Here is a 21,065-nt window from a genome sequence, read left to right on the forward strand (position 1 = left end):
ATGAATGGGAAATTATTCCTTAATTGCGATTAGCAATTTGCTAATCGCAATTAAGGAATTTTAAGAAATCGCTAAAAAATAGCGAATTTCTACATACATACCATTTTGCAATTCTCAAATAGCGATTCTCGTTAAACTTCCCAAAACAGTCCAAGCAAAGCATTTATGTAGTGTGTTTAATCTGCATCAGAATAGAGGGAGTGACTCATCTTTAAAGAACCACTGCTCGCCTACAATGCTTCACGGTGCTGAATTGCTGTCACCTGCTGGAATGCTTGTTTATCTCTGTTAACATATTAATTAGTCAGCCATACCAAAGCGGGATTAGATAGTGGGCATGCAATATTTACTTTAGTTGAGCTCCCTGGGTGCTATTGCTCCCTGCTATCTCCTCCTCTGCAAAGAGACAGCCCGCATTCAGGTTGTTCGTATAGAACAAGTTACTTTTTTTATTCAAAGGAATTGTTCCTTGACTCTTCTAGGAATTATGCACGGTTAACGTTCTACTCGTCACCTAAGAACTTTTAAAGACTAGTTCATTTACAAGACAGTGTCATTGTCATTTTTATAATATGACCGTTTAAAACTGAAGGCAAAAAATACCCTGAAAACCTAGACCTGTTCCTCCGAGTGTTGCGATCAATAATCAGTAAGATGTATTTAGCAGCATAGCTTGTTTTAAACCCTTTGCATCACCGAGGCATCTCGGGAGGTTAGCGTGCCTGCTGCTGTAGCTGAGCTTCATGTCCTTCCAAGGTTGAGTCGACTGACTCAACCTTTCATTTGTCAGGGGTCGATGGAAAGAGTGCGATTTGAAGTGTGTTCTCATTGACGTTCACGAGGATGGCACAGAGACATTCGCGCACATCCCTTTAAGTGTTTGTCTGCGTCCATGACCTTTGTCCTCATTTAACTTCCACAGACATTTCGGTTCATACCATTAGAATTTCACATGTAGGAAGGAGTAAGGGAACCCATTGGAATAGTCAGTATTCAGAGGCGGTCACTGTGCACCGCCTACTGGCTGAAATGCACACCCTTGCACTGCACAGTAATTCTCTGTCCCTTGCAGCGCACCCAGAGGGGAGCTGGAGTGCTAATGCACTTTTACACATTCGCCCCAAAACCGGCACTTTGGCCAGAAACCCTTTTTGAGCCGAAATCGGTGTCATAGGTCATGCGCAGTATTCCAATGAGTAGTCTTTATCGCATACCATAGGACAGGTAAATCAATTGCAAGTTTATACCTGCAAAATATATGCGAATGAGAACCTGCGTAGGTCTGAGGTTTGTAGCTCGGAACCGAGGCAAACCTCCAGTATCACCACTCTGCCCCCCTTTTGACCTGCAGAACTCGCGCCATTGAGGGTACACCGGGATAAACAACACCGCAGTATCTCTGCTTGACTTAATAGTATCACCTCCCAGGATTATCCCACATTGGGATGAGTCATAAGGGCCAAGTCTCATTGGTCCAAACTAGACTGCAACCTTTGTAAAGTACAGAGGTCAACTCGCGTCTAGTTAGTTTTTGAAAAGCTTACTTATCTCCTTCGTTACCGGGGCTCTGAGAGTTATCACAGGATAGAGCCATTCTCTACCATTTCATTTGTTATTAACGTTTAGTTAAATAACTCTCTTTATCAGCTGGTTCGATTTAAACATAACCGGCTCATATTACAAATAACTTTTTAATGATCTATCGTACTTACGTCAGGTATTGCCGTTTCACAGCAGTCAATGTGGCCCTGCAATAGAAGTCAATGGGATGCATTTTATTGGCATTTACGAATAGCACGCCACGTTTAAGCAACTCTGTGCTTCTTTAGGCAACCTTAGAACGCTTAGATGCGGAGTTGGCCCTGTCAACAATAGAATCAGGGACTATCAGATTATATGTTTCTACAGGAGGCAGGATTCAGAGTAATTCTGATAACTGCCTCAAGTGCAACACATTTTGTTACCTGAAGCAATGTACTTCTCTGTGAATCTCGCTGAAAGGACGAATATTCCCAACAACCTGTGCAGCTTTGACGTCCCTATCTTTTTCCTTTTCCCCCGAAAGTTCCTCTGACTTTGCTTTTCCACAATTTATGTGGGGCCCCTGTTTCCTGACTCCACAATCACTGGGTGGTGGAACCATGATTGATACTCTAGCTACACTCAGGTGAACTCCCTGCTGGCAATCAACTGTAAATTAAGTCCAAAGTCATAGGACTAGGATGAGGGTGCTCTTCTGTCCAGCTGTTGACATTTTGGAAAGAGAAGGCAACCCGTGGGTATGGATGAATTGACTTGTTTTGTGGGGAAAGTCTGAGTCAATGCGCGCAGCATTTTCTTGATTTATATTTTTATAAAGCGCAAACAAATGCCCAGAGGTGTCTCGGTGCTGCACCAGCCACAAAACAGAGAAACAAAGAAAGATCGGGAAATTAGTCCTGCCTAAACAGCCAGGTTTTAAGGCCTTTCTGAATAGAGAGGTATGCACACAGCAAGCACCCACCAATAAATCAATAAATAAATGCCAACGTTTCCAGTGAGCATTCACTACTCTTGAACATCACAGAAGGATGTTCTCTCTGTATCACTATCTTTCTCCCTAGGAGTGCCAATGAGCAAGGGCTCATGACCAATTCTGGAAAGACATGATGTAGGGACTCTTTGCTGGCACGCTTCATGGTCATGAGTTCTCCCAAGTCAAAAAGGAAGTTCATCCTGGCGTCATTATGAAGTCATCCAATGCCTTCAGCTGGGCTATTCCTGTAATGATCCGGTAAAGTCATTCAAAGCCACCCTGTAGTATGTGTATATGGTGAAATATTTAAATGAGTTGACTCTAGAGGCATCACTAAAACTACCCCAGGGTGATGCTCTGATGACGTCAATTGAAAGTGTGTGATGATCTCCTACTACCCCAAGGATACTAAGTGACAACTGAGAGTTGATTACTTCTGGATGATTCCAGTACAACTTTAGGGTGAGCGAGGATTACTCTAGAATGATTTCATGATAACTTTAGGATGAGTGCTATTTAGGTCTGGATTGTTTCAAGACAACTTTAAAATGTGTGGATTATTTTAGTATGATTTCAGGACACCTTCAGGGCGAGCTTAAATTACTTAAGATGATTTTATGTCAACTGTACAGTAAGTGTAGATTACTCCAGGAGTTGCTGGGGAATACCCCCGAAAGATTGAATCTCAGCATAGGGTTGATTTACCTTTTGAAGTTTGTGTTTTACAAGAACATACTCTGCAAATGTCACTTTCTATTCAATTCATGGTTTCCTCAAACAAAATTTAGGAACCCGCATTGCTGGTTAGAAAGTACTAGGGAGGTTACTGACTCCATGCCAGAAATGGAATTGTGGCGGGATGCTACACGTCAGGCAATATTATTAAATACATCGGCAATAAAATTAGGTTACAGGCAAAACTTTCAAATATTCTGCATTCAAAAGATGCCCTGCAGCTTCCGTCACCATACCATGCTCCTTGGATCTTTCCTTCATGGAGGTGCAAGCTATTAACTGAAGGATTTTGTTTTCAAATATGCTGACTTTCTCTGGCAAGTTACTGAAAAAACGGATTAAAATGAAATAGGTCATAGATGCTGTATGAACATTAGATATATTTAAGTAAATAGATACTTGACCCCAAAAGGACCCATGTCCCTGCACAAAACAATACCATTAACAAGTGTAAAGAATAAAAAACTGCAATGTATAGTTCCACAATCTGAGATTTCTTTAGGCCTCCCTTCACGTTGCAGATTTTTGAGACATGCTTCCTCATGTTGTTTAAGAAAGACCAGCCGTTGGCCTTGCACAAAGATTTCTCATATATTAAAAAAAAAACAAAAGGATACATTAGTAGCTTGTTTCAAACACTTTATTTTACAGTTTTTAAATAAACAGTCCACTTTCAAAAAGAGCAAAGGAACCCCCTATATTGTACAGTGTGCAGCATGAAATAATATGGTTATGGTACAATCTACAGAAGTGTTCCTTTTTATGTTTCAAACTGATTTTCTTCCTAAAAAAAACAAGAAAGGAGAGGTTTCGAACTTTGCCAAATATGGACAACTAGTTTGAATTTTAAAATATAACGGTCAAGGGAGGATGGATGGCATGTGGTCCTAAATTACAGATGAAGTGAAAATGGGAAACTGAGGAATAAAGCAACTCCATTAGGTTCCCAGCATTATAAGTACTATGGGTCATCAGGGGCTGTATTATTTAAAGTGCCCCGGAGACACAAAGGGCATTTGCAGCCACTTCTCACGCCCATGTTGGCACCTTAGTTTGACAAAAGGAGCAACAGACACTTGTGCAGCTCCTTCCGTAACATAAAGGTGGCATTCCCTCATTGAATCGGGGTGTAACCTCATGCAGTGAGGAAACTGCTTTGTCTCTGCACCCAAACCGCATTATGGACATCAGTGAAGAGGCTACCAGGAGGCACACTTTACAGTGCCTCCCTCTGAAAGGGCATCCAATGGGTACTCCAGACACTCCCCTTCAAACGGATGGAGTCATTCACTGCACCTGCCTGCAGGAGGAGCTCTGTTCCCTGTTTGAATTGCTCACCAGATGCTGCTTCCACCGTGAAAAAAAAACGACACAGCTGTTTAAAACGACTGCTTTGCCTTTCAATAAACTGCCACACTGGTGGCTGTGAATTATATGTAATATTATCAAAAGAGACCAGAGCACATCATGTTATGATTACTCTCATCCTCCGTGCGATTAGCACTCTTCTGCAGTGAATGTTCTTGTGTTATAGAGTTTCCAATCAATAAAGACCACGTAGTGTAGATCAAACACGTTTTATTCCATTCTATGATACAACGACCGGTCATCTCCTGTTCTACTTTGTCATATTCTTCTGGGTTGCTGCAGGTCCTTCCGTGCCCTATAAAACTCACCAAAAGGAATACTCCTGATTAGTGGCATAGGGTGGGTGCTCCCCGCATGTGAAATAGTATTTCCGCTGGTGGGTTTACGGAAAGTGGTCATTTCCAGTTTCTCTCCCTTAGGGTTTATTCTGATATCAAGGAAATCTATTGAGATTTTACTGTAATGTGCCACCAATTTTAGATTAAGATTATTAGGGTTCATTTATTTTCTCTCTCTCTCTCTCTCTCTCTCTCTCTCTCTCTCTCTCTCTCTCTCTCTCTCTCTCTCTCTTCTCTCTCTCTCTCTCTCTCTCTCTCTCTCTCTCTCTCTCTCTCTCTCTCTCCTCTCTCTCTCTCTCTCTCTCTCTCTCTCTCTCTCTCTCTCTCTCTCTCTCTCTCTCTCTCTCTCTCTCTCTCTCTCTCTCTCTCTCTCTCTCTCGTTCATTCTACACCGTTTAGTAGGGTTGACTATTTCAATACTGACCACAGTACAATAAACCTCTGTGTGTCGAAACATTAAGCACGAGCATACCTTGAATGTGTGAATAGGTTCAGAGAGACTAGCCAGTTTTTCAGTATGATACTGATCCAGCATAAGCAGTATAAATATTTCAAGTTTAGTCTTTCAACTCACTACTTACTCATCTATTACTCTAACTCCACTGGGCTCCCTACAGTTAGATTACAGCATTACCCTCACCACAGAGGCGAATGGTACTCTGATGGCTCTTTCTCCACCAATAGCAGGGGTATGAATTTGGATATCCAAAACACAAAGTTAGCCACCCTATGAGGACCATTAATTGGTGACTAACTCACAAGTTTGAAATAAGGTTAAAATACACCACATTCAGAACCATGCTATGAAAGTATTGCAATGGGGAGACCCAATCTTCTAAAGAAATTAAGTCTAACCAGAATATTACAAACTAAAAGCTCGGCTACTGTCACACATAATAAAAGAAGTAAAACGTTATATTTTGAAAAGATTTGCTGATTTTCATTACAACACATTTAGATAGTAATTCAATACAGTTTCTAATAAAGAACATCAGGACACCCTAATTGACTTAGCTACTTTAGATTGTTAGTTATTGTATTAATATTCCAAAATTGATGCAAATAAGAAATTTCTTGAGCATCTCACTCAAGAATATTAAAGCATGTAGAACTAGACCACACGTTTAGTCAAAGATTCAAATCCAAAAGGCATGGTTTTAAACAAACATCAGATACGAGATTATAGGCTTCTACCACCATTTGAGGCAGAGGAAAAGTTTAGTCCTGTCTAAGATTCTAAGTAAAGGGGTACAAGAATCAATTTTAAAGTCCTTTAGTCCTGTCTAAGATTCTAAGTAAAGGGGTACAAGAATCAATTTTAAAGTCCTCTAAAGGCAAGTCAATGAGCATTGACAAAAGAAAATATGAAGGAAAAGTCAATTAGTTTGGCAAAAAAGAATTCCAGGTCAACAGCATGAATGAAGCAGCATTAGCAGAAGGCAGTCCAAGATAGGATTTAAAGGATGATTATAAAATCATAGGAAAAGAGTTCAGTTCTCTCTCAACGAAAGGAAATAAAACAATGCGATGTCCCAAAGAAAATGAATAGCAGTGGCTTGTCAGAAGGGAAAAAAGGTATGGCGTTGCACTTCCTTTGGGGTTTCTTCGTTTATAGCCCTTATTTCACCTTAATGATGTGGTGTCACTCTATTAGCCAATCCATCGTACGATTAGTTTATGTATGCAGTCACAAAATACATTTAGTTACTCCTGCATTCTTTCCCAAGCACTCCATGTGAATGACTGGGCTTTCTGGGCGTCACAGGTCAGTCAACGGTACAAAATGTACAATGTAATAGACTATGGCTTTGGGTGAGAGTTGATTTTCTTACCGAGCCATTCCACCACACATTTCAAAATAATGTCTTTTGTATGTATACTGAAACATGCACAGAACAAATAAAGCAACATTTACAAAAATGTCAATGAATTATTATGCTTGCTATGGGAAATTTGCAGGTCATGAAAGAGCATGTTAAAAGCTTAACATGCATACATCAGCTCTAAATTAATTAAACTTAATTGGAATCAAATATAATGCATCAAATCATTATTTCATAAAAAAGAATAATAGTAAATGTTTCACCAATGTATTATTACATGAAATTGATTAGCGTTAGCTGTGGTCTACTGCCACAATGTTTCAACATCCATACATGTCAATTATTCTTAAAACCCATTTTACCAAAATCATTTCTACATTTTTCAAATCATTAAGGTCGCTATTATCACTTCTGTAAGTTTACACTTCCTAACTAATTTTATCGTATAATTTAACCACAATCTAATTTTAAGGCATTTGCAATCAAAGGCAATAGAACTGTTAGATGAATTTGTTTTCATCAGTACATGAATAATAAAACATCATTTCATGAGTAATCTTGTTACGAAAATCTATTAATTAGCGTTATAACTATTCAGCAATGTAATCTCTCCTTTTTTAACTCTTTCAAGCACACTTTTATAGTGCTTTTACTTCACTGGTCTCTATTGCTGTATTACTGTGTGTATTTTGTGCAATGTACACATTCAGGTTTTTTGTGTCTAAATCGGTAAAGTTTCATGTAATGTGGTTTTGAAATATTTCCTCTTACAATACCATTTTTGGACATCAGGCAAAACATGGTGAGGTGCAATCATAGTTGGGTTCTACATCCTCAACTGGAAAGGTGATGGAAGGTTTTTGGATTTTGTCATATGACAGTCGTTTGGGCATAGGAATATCAATTGGAGCAGAAAATGGCTCTTTTCCAACATGCACTTCATTTCCACCTTCTACGCCATCCTGATAATTCCAGTGTTTATTTGTTTTACTCCCTCCCACCACCTCATCCCCCCAGCCATTTGTCTTGAATTTGATGTAGCACTCTTAAGCCTTAATTCATGTTTTCCTGCATACCACAATATAGTAAGAAGTGCCTAAATCTGGTGAACTTGACACAAGATGGAAACATCTTGTGTTGATTGCGCAGAGTGATTTTCCATCACATCTGCAAAAACTATAGGTCTCATTTAAGACTGTATTTTGGATGGGCCATTATGAAAGGAAGAGGGTGTACAGCCAGATGGGGTAACATTCAAACGAGGAAACACGCGGCAAGACGCCACACAATACTGGCTGCATTGTGTTTATCCTGGGAGGGAAATAATGATCCTCGGGTGTTTTTTTTTCATTTAGCAAGAAGTAGCAAGTAGTATTTCAATCAAGAGTGTTGCTGATTGGGAGAGGGTTGATGATTCCTAGTAGCTTTCTCACATTAACTTTCATTCTGTTTTTCATAAATCCTGGACAAATCCGATGAATTCCACCCTTTGCCATCCACTACATTTCACAGCTCACAACCTTGCTCTATCCTCTCTATGTGGGGCTAAATAAAAAAGCCTAGGATCAGACTCAAAGCATCAAGAGCCTAAACCAGACTGCCATGTGGGCATTTGCAAGACTCCAGATCTCTAAGGTGGACTTATTACCTGGGCTCAAATGTCTAAATCCATGCCTTGTAGTTCTTACATGTCCTTGATAAATCTATGGGTGAATTCTTGCTCCTCCAGTTTTTGAGTTCTGATTAAACTGTCATTCACTATTGTTCATCCTGTATCAAATCAAGTATCATTGGGTTCTGCAATACATTCAATTGCATTTAGGACGTATCGTCACTTTCTGACAGTTGGATGGCAGCACCCCACTCCATGGCTGACTTATTCTGATTAAGGTACATAATCTCCAGTAAGGTAACAGAGGATTTGTGGGCCTCCAATATTGTAAGGATAGCCTGAAATTCAATAACTTTAAGCCTGAGTCGGTTGGTAGCCGACACATAATTAATGAGTGAAGTCATTCATCTATGCTGAAGGTAAACTGAGCTAGAATGTCCATCTCGACTGCTCATGAAGCTGTTTACAGATGTTAGATTGCATTATCATCTCAAGGAACATCCCAGACACTTTGCATTGGGCTAAAACTACCTGCTGGATATCAAGTATTTCATCTTCAGACATACCACCTATGTTATCTATATGCTGCCCTGGGATGGCACTATTAAAATCCCACACACTGTATAACAGTCGCGTGCAAATTTGCGATGAGAGAACCCAGTTGGCACAGCACAGGCGAATCTTTCTTTCAATCCCTGAGTTACATTTGGTAAGCGGGGCCCCAGTGAGTCTTCTCAGTGTAATCATAAGCAAATATAGGTTGATTAACGAGACAGCGTCATCTGACCTAACCATGCAATCGCACCCAGTGAATAAGACATCTAAATGTATACCTTTAAAATAAAATGTAGCAGAGTTAAGATAACTTACACATTCATTCTTGTGGACTCCCTCAATTGCCCACTTTTACAGTAGGCAGCAGATGGATGGGTTGCTAGGTATTCACAGCAATCCAAATAATCCGTAAGCAACCTCTCAATTCTTCTTTACTGATAAAAAATGGTGTATTGTTTTGAGGGAACAGACAGATGAAACATTGGCCTAACTGGCCTGGGGCAGAGTTCTGATGTTATAAACAAGACTCCAGAACGTCTGTCGTCCAGAAATTGCAATTGATTATTGTTATCTTCTAAGGGCATTTATCCAATTCTTTCCTGAAAAGAACTTTGTCACTGCAGAGGATTTGGAATGTCTCTACTGGATATTTACTTCTTCTCCCACCATGTGGATATGTGTCCCCCATAACAGCAATCCTTTGGCCAATGCATGAGTCACTGAAGGTATCTTGATCGTGCCCCAATGGACTGAGGAGGTGTCTCAAAATCACGTAATGCACAAATACCTGGCACAATGATCAATACACAGCCTTCCTTTTGGCCAATCCTATGTATAGCTTTGTTTTTAAGTGACTCGCTTGATTCCCTAGTTCTAGGAGGAAGGCCTTTCAACTTTAGGGCCATAAACAGTTATATCTGCTGATTCAAGTTACATTTTTCCTTTTCACAGTATAAAAATTTTCCTACAAGGGGTTTGCCTATCAGATAAGGCAGCAGGGCCAAAGTGAGGATGGGGGAAATGGAAGGTAAGGGGGGGCAAGCCCCAGGGGGCCCCTCAGCACAATACTTTAGTTGGTGAGCTCCCGATTAAGTATGGGGAGGGCCCCCTTCACGTATCTTGCAGGGGAGCCCCCTCAAGTTTCATTACGCCAGTGAAGGTAACGGTTGAATGGCATGGCATGCTGGCTCTCATGCTCTTGGATTACTTTTAGCTCATTCTCAACATTCTTGAATAATTGTGCTCAGTAGAATAGGACTTTATTCCTCGAGGGCCTAGACCCTGAATAAAACGCACACCATCTAGGCTTCTAGATTAACACCTTTTCCTCATGATGTTATTATTCATTTTACCCTCCTTGACCCCGCCCTCTAGAGAGGTGACTCCAGTTACAAAGACATTTCCAGATAGAAGACACCCCCTCCAGCCATACCTCGAAGAAGCCCAGTTATAGATGGGCAAACTGTAGAGCGATACCATAGCTCAAGTGATAGTGATGTTGAGAAGAAGACAATTTGGGGAGGATGGGTGTTCGTTGGTTATTTGTCAGTACCTCAAACTGATTACAAAATGGAAAGCTAATTTCAGGGCCTCCCTAATATAGCCCCACCTTTTACCAACAGGCTCATGTCCCCAGCTCCAGCTTGGGAATTACATTTAAACCCAAGTACTCTATAATAATCTTCTGCAAATCTGTATATTCTCTCGTGCTAGAACTGCAGACCTTCGAGCAGTTACAGTGTAATGTTAAGGGAGCAGTCATTCATGCCACAATGTATGTCTTTATTAATTAATTAGTATGAATTAATTAATAATTAAAATTGAAACGTCTTGAAAACAGGGACAGCTTATTTTAGGAGCCATTTTTGCACGCAGGTGTGGCGAGGCTTTAAATATCCACTTGCCGAATCTAATTAAAAACAATGACTAACCAAAGTAAAGGGTGTAACCTAGAGTCACTGCCTAGCTAAACGAGTCATCCGCCCAAACTCTCCTACTTGGTCAAACCCTGTGCAACAGCTAAAACCACACCCGCACTGTAAACTGTCTGTGATTTCTCGCTGTGGACCGAGGGGCCTGTAGCTAGGATGCCTTTGGCAGGGAGCACACTTTTATTGAACCCTCCCAGTTGAATATAAAGCTATAAATAGAATAACAAGTCATAGGCCCTTGTTTGTGAACTCCCTGGTTTAAGTTAGTCAATAACTGTAACAATACAAAGTGAACAGTTCAAACAGATACTTGCCATCTAGGGGGTCATGTAAAGGTGAAGAACCCGCCCATGGACTGCCCTAACCAAACATTGGCAACAAATCCATTCTATAAAACGCTTCACTGTGCCTTAAATGCAAGTGATTGAATGACATGTTATGTGGAGGGGCCAAGATAGGAAGCAAGGCATAGTCGTATATGTGTTTTGACTGGTGCAAGGTCTGTCCTTATCCAAGGTGCGGGTGGGCCCACCGAATTGGATTGGATTGGATGGATTAGAAACCCAAAGGCCTGTCCATAGCACAAGAAGAGGTCAAAAGTCAGAGAACTGCTGCCGAGGCATTGAAACATGCTCTGGGCCCGAGGCCAAGGGCAGCAGAAGTAATACCAGGAAGCAGAGAGGCCTTACCCCGAGTGACATGCTGCCGCTGCAGCCCAGATGCTTTATAAGCTTAAGGTCTTGCTGCGTGCAGCATAAAGGGCGGAAACAGCAGAGTGGACTGTTGAGGCACCCAGGGGGAGACCCCCGTCATCGTTTACCCTCCGCGATTGGCCCAGGGCTTGGCGGCAGCAGCGTGAAGCAGCAGAAGCCTTTCCTCTGGGCACATTTACTGTGGCATATTTTGGTGCAACTAGTGGGAAGTGACATGTATGTATGGAGCTCTTAGTGGCTTCTCTAGCTCTCAGGTAATAATGCCCTGGGTAATCAGTAAATAAGTACCCTGTAAAGAATGGCGCTGTAAAGACATGGTACGTCAGCGCAGAAGAGACCCAGGTATTTTTTTTCTTCAGAATAAGCCTGGAGCCCTTGCGTTTAAAAAATAACTATATGGCAAAGAGTGTTAGCAAAATGTCTCTCAAGGTGGAGTTTGTCTTAGTAAGTACTAACACCCTTATTTAAACAAGTGGCTGAAAAGATATGCCTGGAAGGGGTTTACCTGATAGGACTGGACTGGGCCTGAATCGTTTAGACTTTCAGAGGGCAATGAACTAAAGGAGCCATTTGTTCCCCAAGAGAAAAAGCTATTTGCTACACATTCAGGCCCTGCATGCTATGAAGGTGGAGCAATTTAGAAACGACACAATTGCCAGACATAAGTAAAATGTCTGCTAAATTAGTTTGTAGACATGACAATATTCTAGTAGTCACCAGAAACTAAACCGCCCTGCCAATAGTTTTTACAAAGGGGCACTTTATGCGCAATCTAAAGGAGACACTGGCACAACTTGTAGTTCTTTTAAAAAATGTTAAAGTTTGAGGTGAAGGCTACTGCTCGACATTGGATGAGTAAGAGTTATGTGCTATCTACTCGCTGCGTTTGATGGGATGGCAACTTTACTGATCACCCTGGTGACCTTATGGTCAGGGAGTACATAGAGTGGCTGGTTATCTTTCGGAAGAGACATGGAGGGGTCAAATAGCACATCTTACAGCAGGATCCCTATTTTCAAGTCCTCTTGGGAGTGGAATATTAGTTAAGAATGCCAAGTTGGACCATCTTAAACATGTAAACTCTAAGCCAAGTTGAGTGAATAGAATGGTAGGGATAGGAACAGGAGTAAAGTGATTTTGGTGTGCAGGTCATACCGTCCCTATGTTTTGCAGAGGAACACTAAGATAAACATGGAGGAGAACACCGACAAGCAGAAATATGGATAACGTCCACGCATTAAAGGCGGGACCTGCGATGCAGAGTCTAGTTACACTACTGGATAGCGCTCCAAAGAGGGTATTGAACTGGACTGTCTTCGATTTAATGAGTAGGTTGCCTTCATTAGTTCTGGAGCAAGCAATAGTTTTATAGACTAACTATTCACTGGGTGTTTTCTTTGACGTTGGAGGCAACTAAAAACCTTTTTCCAACTTTCCTTTGGACAGGAGCGGATCTGCAACTTAAATTGTTCAACAGTCATTCATTTTCTAATGGCCACGCAGTGTTTTCAACCCAGTATATTACTTGTGGAAAACAGGACTACCCACTGCCCCTATTAAGATCCTACCAAACGTGTATTCTTTGAAGCATTTAGTACCATTGCATTTGGCCATGAATAAGGGAATACTGATGCATTTTACGACCTGGTAGATGTTTGCTAAAATAACAAAAATACCACAACGTACCTCTGTATCCAAACCTTACTGTTCTTTTATGTGCAAGTTTCTTAACACCATTGCCTACTGAAAATCATTATTTTGTGTTACAGAGAACATAAACTAACTCTAAAAGAATTACCAGAAAGACATCTCTAGCATAAAGATATTACAAACTATGAGGCGGTGTGAGCCAAAGTTGCCTAACTGGGCCTCAAGTCGGTCAGGTATAGGAGTGTGAGGGAGCAGATGGGCAAAGATTGGTGCACTCTGAAGTCAAGACTCAGGTCACCATGGCATACCTGACCAAGATGGCACTTAAAATAACTACTCAAGTGGCAGGGTCTCTGTTGCTCCAAGCTTGTGGTTGCCTACTTGCCTGAACTAAACTGAGATGGAAGTGGGGGTTTTAAGTAGCCCCCATTTAATAACTGTCTTTCAGGGCGTTTATCCTGCCACCCAATTGTCTATTTATTAGAGATGGCATGACAGCACTACTGTCTGAATACCTAATATTACCAGTTATTTAACATACAAACACAGATTGAGCTTTGGCTCTGCCCCACAGGGGTACTGCAATGTCATCTTATCTATTGGCTGCTGGCTGTATCATTCCACCTCTTATGTATTGAATGCAGTGCAATGCATGAGAGATTATTTTACATTAAAAAAATACACAGATAGAAATAGAAGGCCCAATGTTTCGTTTCTTTGCCTTCCCTGAACCCATGTCTGGGAGAGCATGATCCATTTAGATAACGTGTAAACCATAAGCTCTTGGCATCCCAAGCAACTGGAATACTGCCAATGGATTAATACAAATTCACCCAGGTAGAGGAGAAAAACGAGACGGTGGCCAACATTCAATGACCCGGTTGCCTGAGACAACTTTCTGCCCTCCTGCTAAGAGGTATGAAGCACTCCTAGGAAGGAGAACAAGGGGTCTCCTGGAAGGAGGAGGTGCGACCTCCTCGTGACACAATGGGCCAAGGGTGGTGGCCACAGATGGTCCAGCTTCAAAGGGGATACTGTCTCTGAGAGGAAAATGTGATTCACACCTTAGCTTGCCCACTCCTTTGAGTAAATAGACAGGCTGGCATCTCCACCAGAGGGGGAAAACCCATTGCAGAACTGGTTTTCCAGGGGAGGTGATTAATTCTGCTGGACATAACTCAGGGGTGTCCATAGTTCTGACCAAGGGAAGAAGGGTCTTGACATTTTGGATTTTAGCAAAGAGATGCACTGTGTGATTGTGTAGTTGCAACTCCACAGAAACTTATGTCAGAAAAGGTAGGGTTGCCCTGTGGGAATTGTAGTTCCATTAGATTGGGAGCCCTCCACATCCACAAAATGAAATTGGCCTAAAAGTGACCCCCCCTGGCTTCCAGCCTCTGGACACTGCTGGATTCGGGAAGGCTAGAAGAAGGACTGCACCTGCTCAACCACTGGACCTCAGAATAAAAAGCTGCACTAGGTAAGATTGTGTAAGCTGCACCTACTGGACAAAGTCAGGACTTGTTCCCACTTGTGTTAAAGGCCAGTGAATAGATTTCAAGGGTTAGTTGGCTATACTCCTGTTAAGCTTCAGGGACATAAAATCTCAAGAGACCTGCATCTGCAGGGTGCCCAGCTGACCAGCAGCCACTGGACTTGCCCAGGACTCCGCTGGTGTAGCTTTGAGATCGGGTTTTAGCCCCCCACAAGGTGACTCCCAGGTCCTGAACCCTGGACTGGTGCTAAAGTGTTCTCTTTTCCTTCTCAGAACTGCATTTTGCAAGCCAAAGGCAAAAGATAACACTTAAGGCCACATAGTCTGAGACTCATAGACTACCATAGACTTGCCAGTTCATGGGTACCCTCCATTGCCGTCGAGGACCAAGACTTCATCAGACAGCTGGACTTCGCTTGTTCAATGTTGTTGAGCCCAGTGCTGGTTCAAGCTGCAGAAAACCTCGCCGACTAGAAAAAGAATCAGACAAGTTTCAAAGTGTGAAGGTAAATCTTGTTCGGGCCTAACCCAGCACCCACATCCAACCCAGACTTCCATTGTGGTCGGCCTGAAATTTGGATTTGCCCTGGACCCTCGCATTCAAGGCTGATTGGCTACTTCTTAGAGTGAAAGGCAGTGACTTACACACTTCCTAAACCTTTTTGCAGTGAAAACCAGTGATTTATAAAAATGTTTCAAAATCATAACTACAGTTCCTTTTGTCTGATTGTTGTCATTTTGATGTCTATTCAAAGAAAAAAATATACTATTTTTATAAATTGGAGTGGGATTCTAATTGTATTGTGTTTCTTGCTTATTGACTAATTTGTTACTGATAAATGCTTTACACTTGTTTTCTTTTGAGTTAAGCCTGACTGCTCTATCCCACAGCTCTCTTGGACTGAGCTGAGGTTGATAATCCACTTTCTCACTCCGATGTTGCCGGGAACTGAAGTTACCAGCAGCATTGGGAATACCATGTTGTGAGCGAATATCACACTCCAAATATTTTCCCCTTGTACATTTCAGCAGGTAAAACATGCAGGAATCAGTGCAGATTCCATAGGTTACTCCTCATTCCAGGCACCACAATTTTTTATTGGAAAGAATTCTTGCAACATGTAATGATCAATTCCCCACGGAACTGCTAATCCCTAGGTGCGAGAATTTCAATCCGATCTCCCTAAGTGTGAGAATTTCACCCTGATCACCAGCAGTTTCTAATAGAACAGGCAGAGCTTTTTCTGGTGCCAAGTTACAATGACAGTTAAGGTCCAAGGTATAATGGCTGCCCCTCACCATTCGCTGCATGGTCACTTCGGCCACCACCAACCTGACCCCTCTTCCTCAAATCCTTTTCTCTATTAGCTGTAGCTGGTTAGTGTACTTAGGTGATACACCTTGGTAATCAACTATAATCACTTATAAATACAATTATGTTATATATATATATATATATATATATATATATATATATATATATATATATAATATATATAATTAACAGGGGCTGCTTTCCACCTAAACCTGAGAACTACCCAGAGTTCTCTCCTTCTTTTTTGCATATATGTAATTATACATACATATATATATATACACTCATACATGTGTGTATATATACACATATATAAATGTTGTATGTGTGTGTATAGATAGATAGATGTGTATACATGTATATATTTGCAACTCTGACATGCATACCCACCTGCGGTACACCATAGTACCAAACATTTCAAGTTTAAACCAGATTTTAGCCTCAGAAGGTTCATTGACAATTCATCACTGGATTGAATTGAGCAAAATTGATGTTTAGAATGGTTAAATAATTAGATTACTAAATATAGTTTAATTTCTCTGGTCTCATAATAAAACCGAAGGCCACCTAGGTACTTTTTTACTGATAATAACACAAATAACGATAAACAATGTTGCCCGACTTGTCTCCACAGCTAGTTCATTGAAAAGGCTAATTGACTAGAGACCGTGTTGAGCAACGGTGCACTTGGTTTGTTTAAAAACAGGTTTTTTGCAAAAGGCCTTTTAAACCTCCGCAGCAGATTATATAATTTTTAAGTGAGAACACGTGGCTGGCTCCTGCATGCCGAGAGAAGCACTGAGCCCGAGGCAACCTTTCGATGCCACAACATGGCTGCCTACCAACAGCTTTCACCGCAGCGTGGTTAAGCAGGTGATCCTTTAAAGAGCTGTGCGCAAACTTTGCTGTATTTGCACTCTAAGGTTTTTGGCACTCTCTTCTGCCTCATTTAAAAATAAACCAACTCAAGGTTTAAATCTCTTTCTGCTCTTCTGATTGGATGGCTAGTTTCAATTTGCTTTTTCTGCCTAACATTTTCGATTTCAACAAACAGCCGCTTGAATAGTATTGACTTCTAAACAAGATGTTTCTGTTCACAACTCAAAGCAACTTGCATTTTTTATGGAAATCGCAGGCGTGTACTTGCTTCTAAAGCTGACGCAGTGACTGTCACACTCAATCTGATAATTCAACTGTCTCCGGAATGCGCGTTAAGCACATAATGCAATCAAAATTGCATTTATATTGCACTTACTACTCCTGGCGAGGCGTTGAAGCACTTTACAGCGAGCAGCACACTACCAGAGAGCCCAAAGTAAGTGATTGATCCATTGGAGTTAGTCTTACATGCAAAAGGAAACCATTCCATGGTAGGGGCTATGTGAGAAGCAAATTTTTTTTTTTAACTCCAAGGCAGACAGGCCTGGGATTTAGAGTAGTTTGTATACAGAAGAGTCAGATAGAAGAGAAGGAGGGTGCATTCAAAATAATGAAGGAAACAGAAATTCAAGGTCATTTTTTCCTGCAGGAGTTTAAGGAATATAGCAGGTGCATGCAATCTGTGGATGTAAACCTCTGGGAAGAAACTGTTTTAAATTCTGCTCCAAAGGAAATTGACTTTTTAAAGACGTGGCAGACACTTGCCTCAATACAAAGAGCAGGTCCAATACTCAATGAGACCCCTTTACCAGCAACTGTGAAGCAGTTCAACATTTAAGCACATCCCAGTACCCATAATTACAATTTGACAACACCACCATCGCCCCCCTGTTTGCAATGCAAGCAATACCTTTAAACACAGAAAGACATCTATGTGTACCTATTAAAGCAGTATATTCAATACCATAAAGTATTGTGACAGTTTATGCCGATAATTTTACACCATACATAAACAACATATACAATATAAATGTTCAGGATAACAGGAGCCAATTTAATATATAACAAGACAGCTGATAAACACTTTTGCAGGAATCAAAATTCAGTGCATGTTCATGTGAAATACTGAGTGGCAAGCCGCCTGCAATTTTAGGAGGGGAAAGAGATCACCGTGCAGGTGGGTGCAGTGAGTGACTATCCATAGGATCCCCTTCACCCCCTCCAGAGGGTTGCCATCAGGAGGCACACTGTCAGTCCGTCTCCTGAGAGCTTCTTTCCCTTTGTGCCCGTGTCTATAATACGGCACGGGCACAGAGGCAAGGAGAGGCCCTTATTTGGCGGGGGGCCACGCCCCCATGCAAATGCGGGGACATCCTCTGACGATAGTGCTGGCTCTATATGTGTGCCAGCGCTATCTGTATTACACAAGGGTCCACACCAGCATCTGCGGCCCCTTCTGTAACACCAAAGTGCCTGGAGGCGCACAAAGCGGCGCAAACGCCGGGGCTTACCTCAGGGCACTTTGTATAATACGGCCCTCTGGTTGGTTTCCACGCAGCTTCCTTTGATTGACTTTACTAAGATCCTGCCCTAGACATATTGTAATATTGATAATTTGGTAAGAAAATGCTGCATTTGGCTTGAATGGACGTTGTAAACAGGATCAACTAAAGTCCTCGAGTACGGTATCCAACGAGAAGTCATGGGTCTTAGGGGGTGTTTGATTTCTTGAGCCAAGACACCCTGGTGGGCATGCAGCAGGCCTGACTGTCCCATAAAGGAGCATAGGAAGGGTCTCAGTAGACATCTGGTAAACTTGGAGCAATTATAAACAGTGTACTGAATGGATATAACGTCTGATTTCCACGGATGTTTGTGTAATAATGACTTGGTTTCAAGTGATGACGGTGCGAAACAGAGAGAGATGTATGGACATAGTAAGACCCCCTGGCCTCTGTTCACAGCCTATCTGAAAGAGTCGGGAGCCTGAGTGCTTCAATGCAGTTGATGAGCGGAGTATGATCATCGGGTCTCTTGGTCTTTGTGCATAGACACTCACAAAATATTTGTACCAGAGGATCTGGAGTCTTACTAACAGACGTTCTACAGAAAAAAAATGCTGAGCCCTGCAGCTTAAGAACAAAAGCAGGAGTGAAAACCAAAAAACACACAATGTACTTGTGAAGTTAAGACTGGTTGCAGATTCGCTTGACTTCACAGGCAACCAGGTTTGACAGAGTGCATGACTTGGCGAACCGCAGGGATAGAGGAACTAGCAGGGTAGGTGTCTGCGCCGCTGCATTGTTAGACACGATGTTACATGTTTCATAAGGGTTTTTTTGCTATGTGGCTTTGCAGGTTGGTAGCACATATTTAGTTGAAAGGCTTAGTGAATAGGGCTTGGCCTCCTAAAAGAGGACTACAGACAGGAAGAATGGTGACAGCAAAAGGACAGTTTGAACATCGTTAAAAAACAATTAATTGCAAAGTGTCAAGCTACTTAGTTATAGTTGCTGCTTTCCTAGGTAGAGCTACACAAAAGTGCTCTGATCATGCATATTGTCTTACTTAGATCATTGCAATACAGTGGTGTCAGAAATCTTTGCCCGGCTGCAGATCTAAGCAAAAAGCAGCAGCCATTCTACTAAAACAGCTGTCCAGTGTACTAGCAGAAAGGAACAAGCATTTACAATGCAATGGTTTTGCCTTTGACAAAGTTAGAGCGATTGGCATTGTCAATGACAAATTTTTTATTTATGTGTTGGTTTTGAAAACAGATAAATTAATGCCATTGTCATTTACAATGCCAATAGCGTAATCTCACGCAAATGGACAATGGTTACAAAAATTTTTGAAAAGTGCTCTATAGAATCAGGAGGAGTTGGGGAGGGATAATGAATGGAGATAGAGCCAAGAAGGAGAAACAAATTAGGGTGAGAGAGAGTGGTGCATTGGAGAGAGTTAGCAGTGTGTTGAAGGGAGAGTGAGTGACGGGATGAGAGAATGAGCAGAAGAAAGAGAGGCAGTGAGAGAAGGAGAGTGTGGTGAAAGGGAAGAGTGAGTGACGGGATGAGAGAATGAGCAGAAGAAAGAGAGGCAGTGCGAGAAGGAGAGTGTGGTGAAAGGGAAGAGTGAGTGACGGGATGAGAGTATGAGCAGAAGAGAGAGAGGCGGTGAGAGAAGGAGAGTGGTGAAAGGGAAGAGTGAGTGACGGGATGAGAGTAAGAGCAGAAGAGAGAGAGGCAGTGAGAGAAGGAGAGTGTGGTGAAAGGGAAGAGTGAGTGACGGGATGAGAGTATGAGCAGAAGATAGAGGCAGTGAGAGAAGGAGAGTGGTGAAAGGAAAGAGTGAGTGACGGGATGAGAGTATGAGCAGAAGAGAGAGAGGCGGTGAGAGAAGGAGAGTGTGGTGAAAGGGAAGAGTGAGTGACGGGATGAGAGTATGAGCAGAAGATAGAGGCAGTGAGAGAAGGAGAGTGTGGTGAAAGGGAAGACTGAGTGACGGGATGAGAGAAGGAGCAGAAGAAAGAGAGACAGTGAGAGAAGGAGAGTGTGGTGAAAGGGAAGAGTGAGTGACGGGATGAGAGTAAGAGCAGAAGAGAGAGAGGCGGTGAGAGAAGGAGAGTGGTGAAAGGGAAGAGTGAGTGACGGGATGAGAGTATGAGCAGAAGTCCTGCATCCTGGGAGCTGCATGACTGCAGAGCCAGGACCTGCCGGTGGCACCGCTGACCCCTTGCCACTCCTCGGGTTCCCCGCAAAGCTCAGCCTGGGATGCGGCCCCACCGGTCGGCACTGCTGCTGCTGGCAGCGATGTTCCTGCATTGCAAGGCAAAGTTCGGAGAGAGGAGCGAGTTCCGAGGGAGGAGACGGTGTAATACTTGACTTGACTGGGCAATGGAAGGGACAAACTCAAGCTGAACAGTCCAAATAAAAGCAAGAAAATGTGAGGTACAAAGCCACTGGCAAGCAATGGGTGAAATGCATTCTCATGGCCGCTTTCCGAAGGTCCAAAAGATGTAGGCTTCGACCAAAAAAAAAAAAAAAAAACCACAATAGGTACGCCTGTCAAAGACACTCACCTAGCCAACAGAAAGCGTGTGGGGCCACAACACACAGGGCCTCTTGGTAGTTGTGTGA

The sequence above is a fragment of the Lissotriton helveticus genome, chromosome 3_1 (genome assembly GCF_964261635.1).
Source record: "Lissotriton helveticus chromosome 3_1, aLisHel1.1, whole genome shotgun sequence".
In the NCBI taxonomy this organism is placed as follows: Eukaryota; Metazoa; Chordata; class Amphibia; order Caudata; family Salamandridae; genus Lissotriton; species Lissotriton helveticus.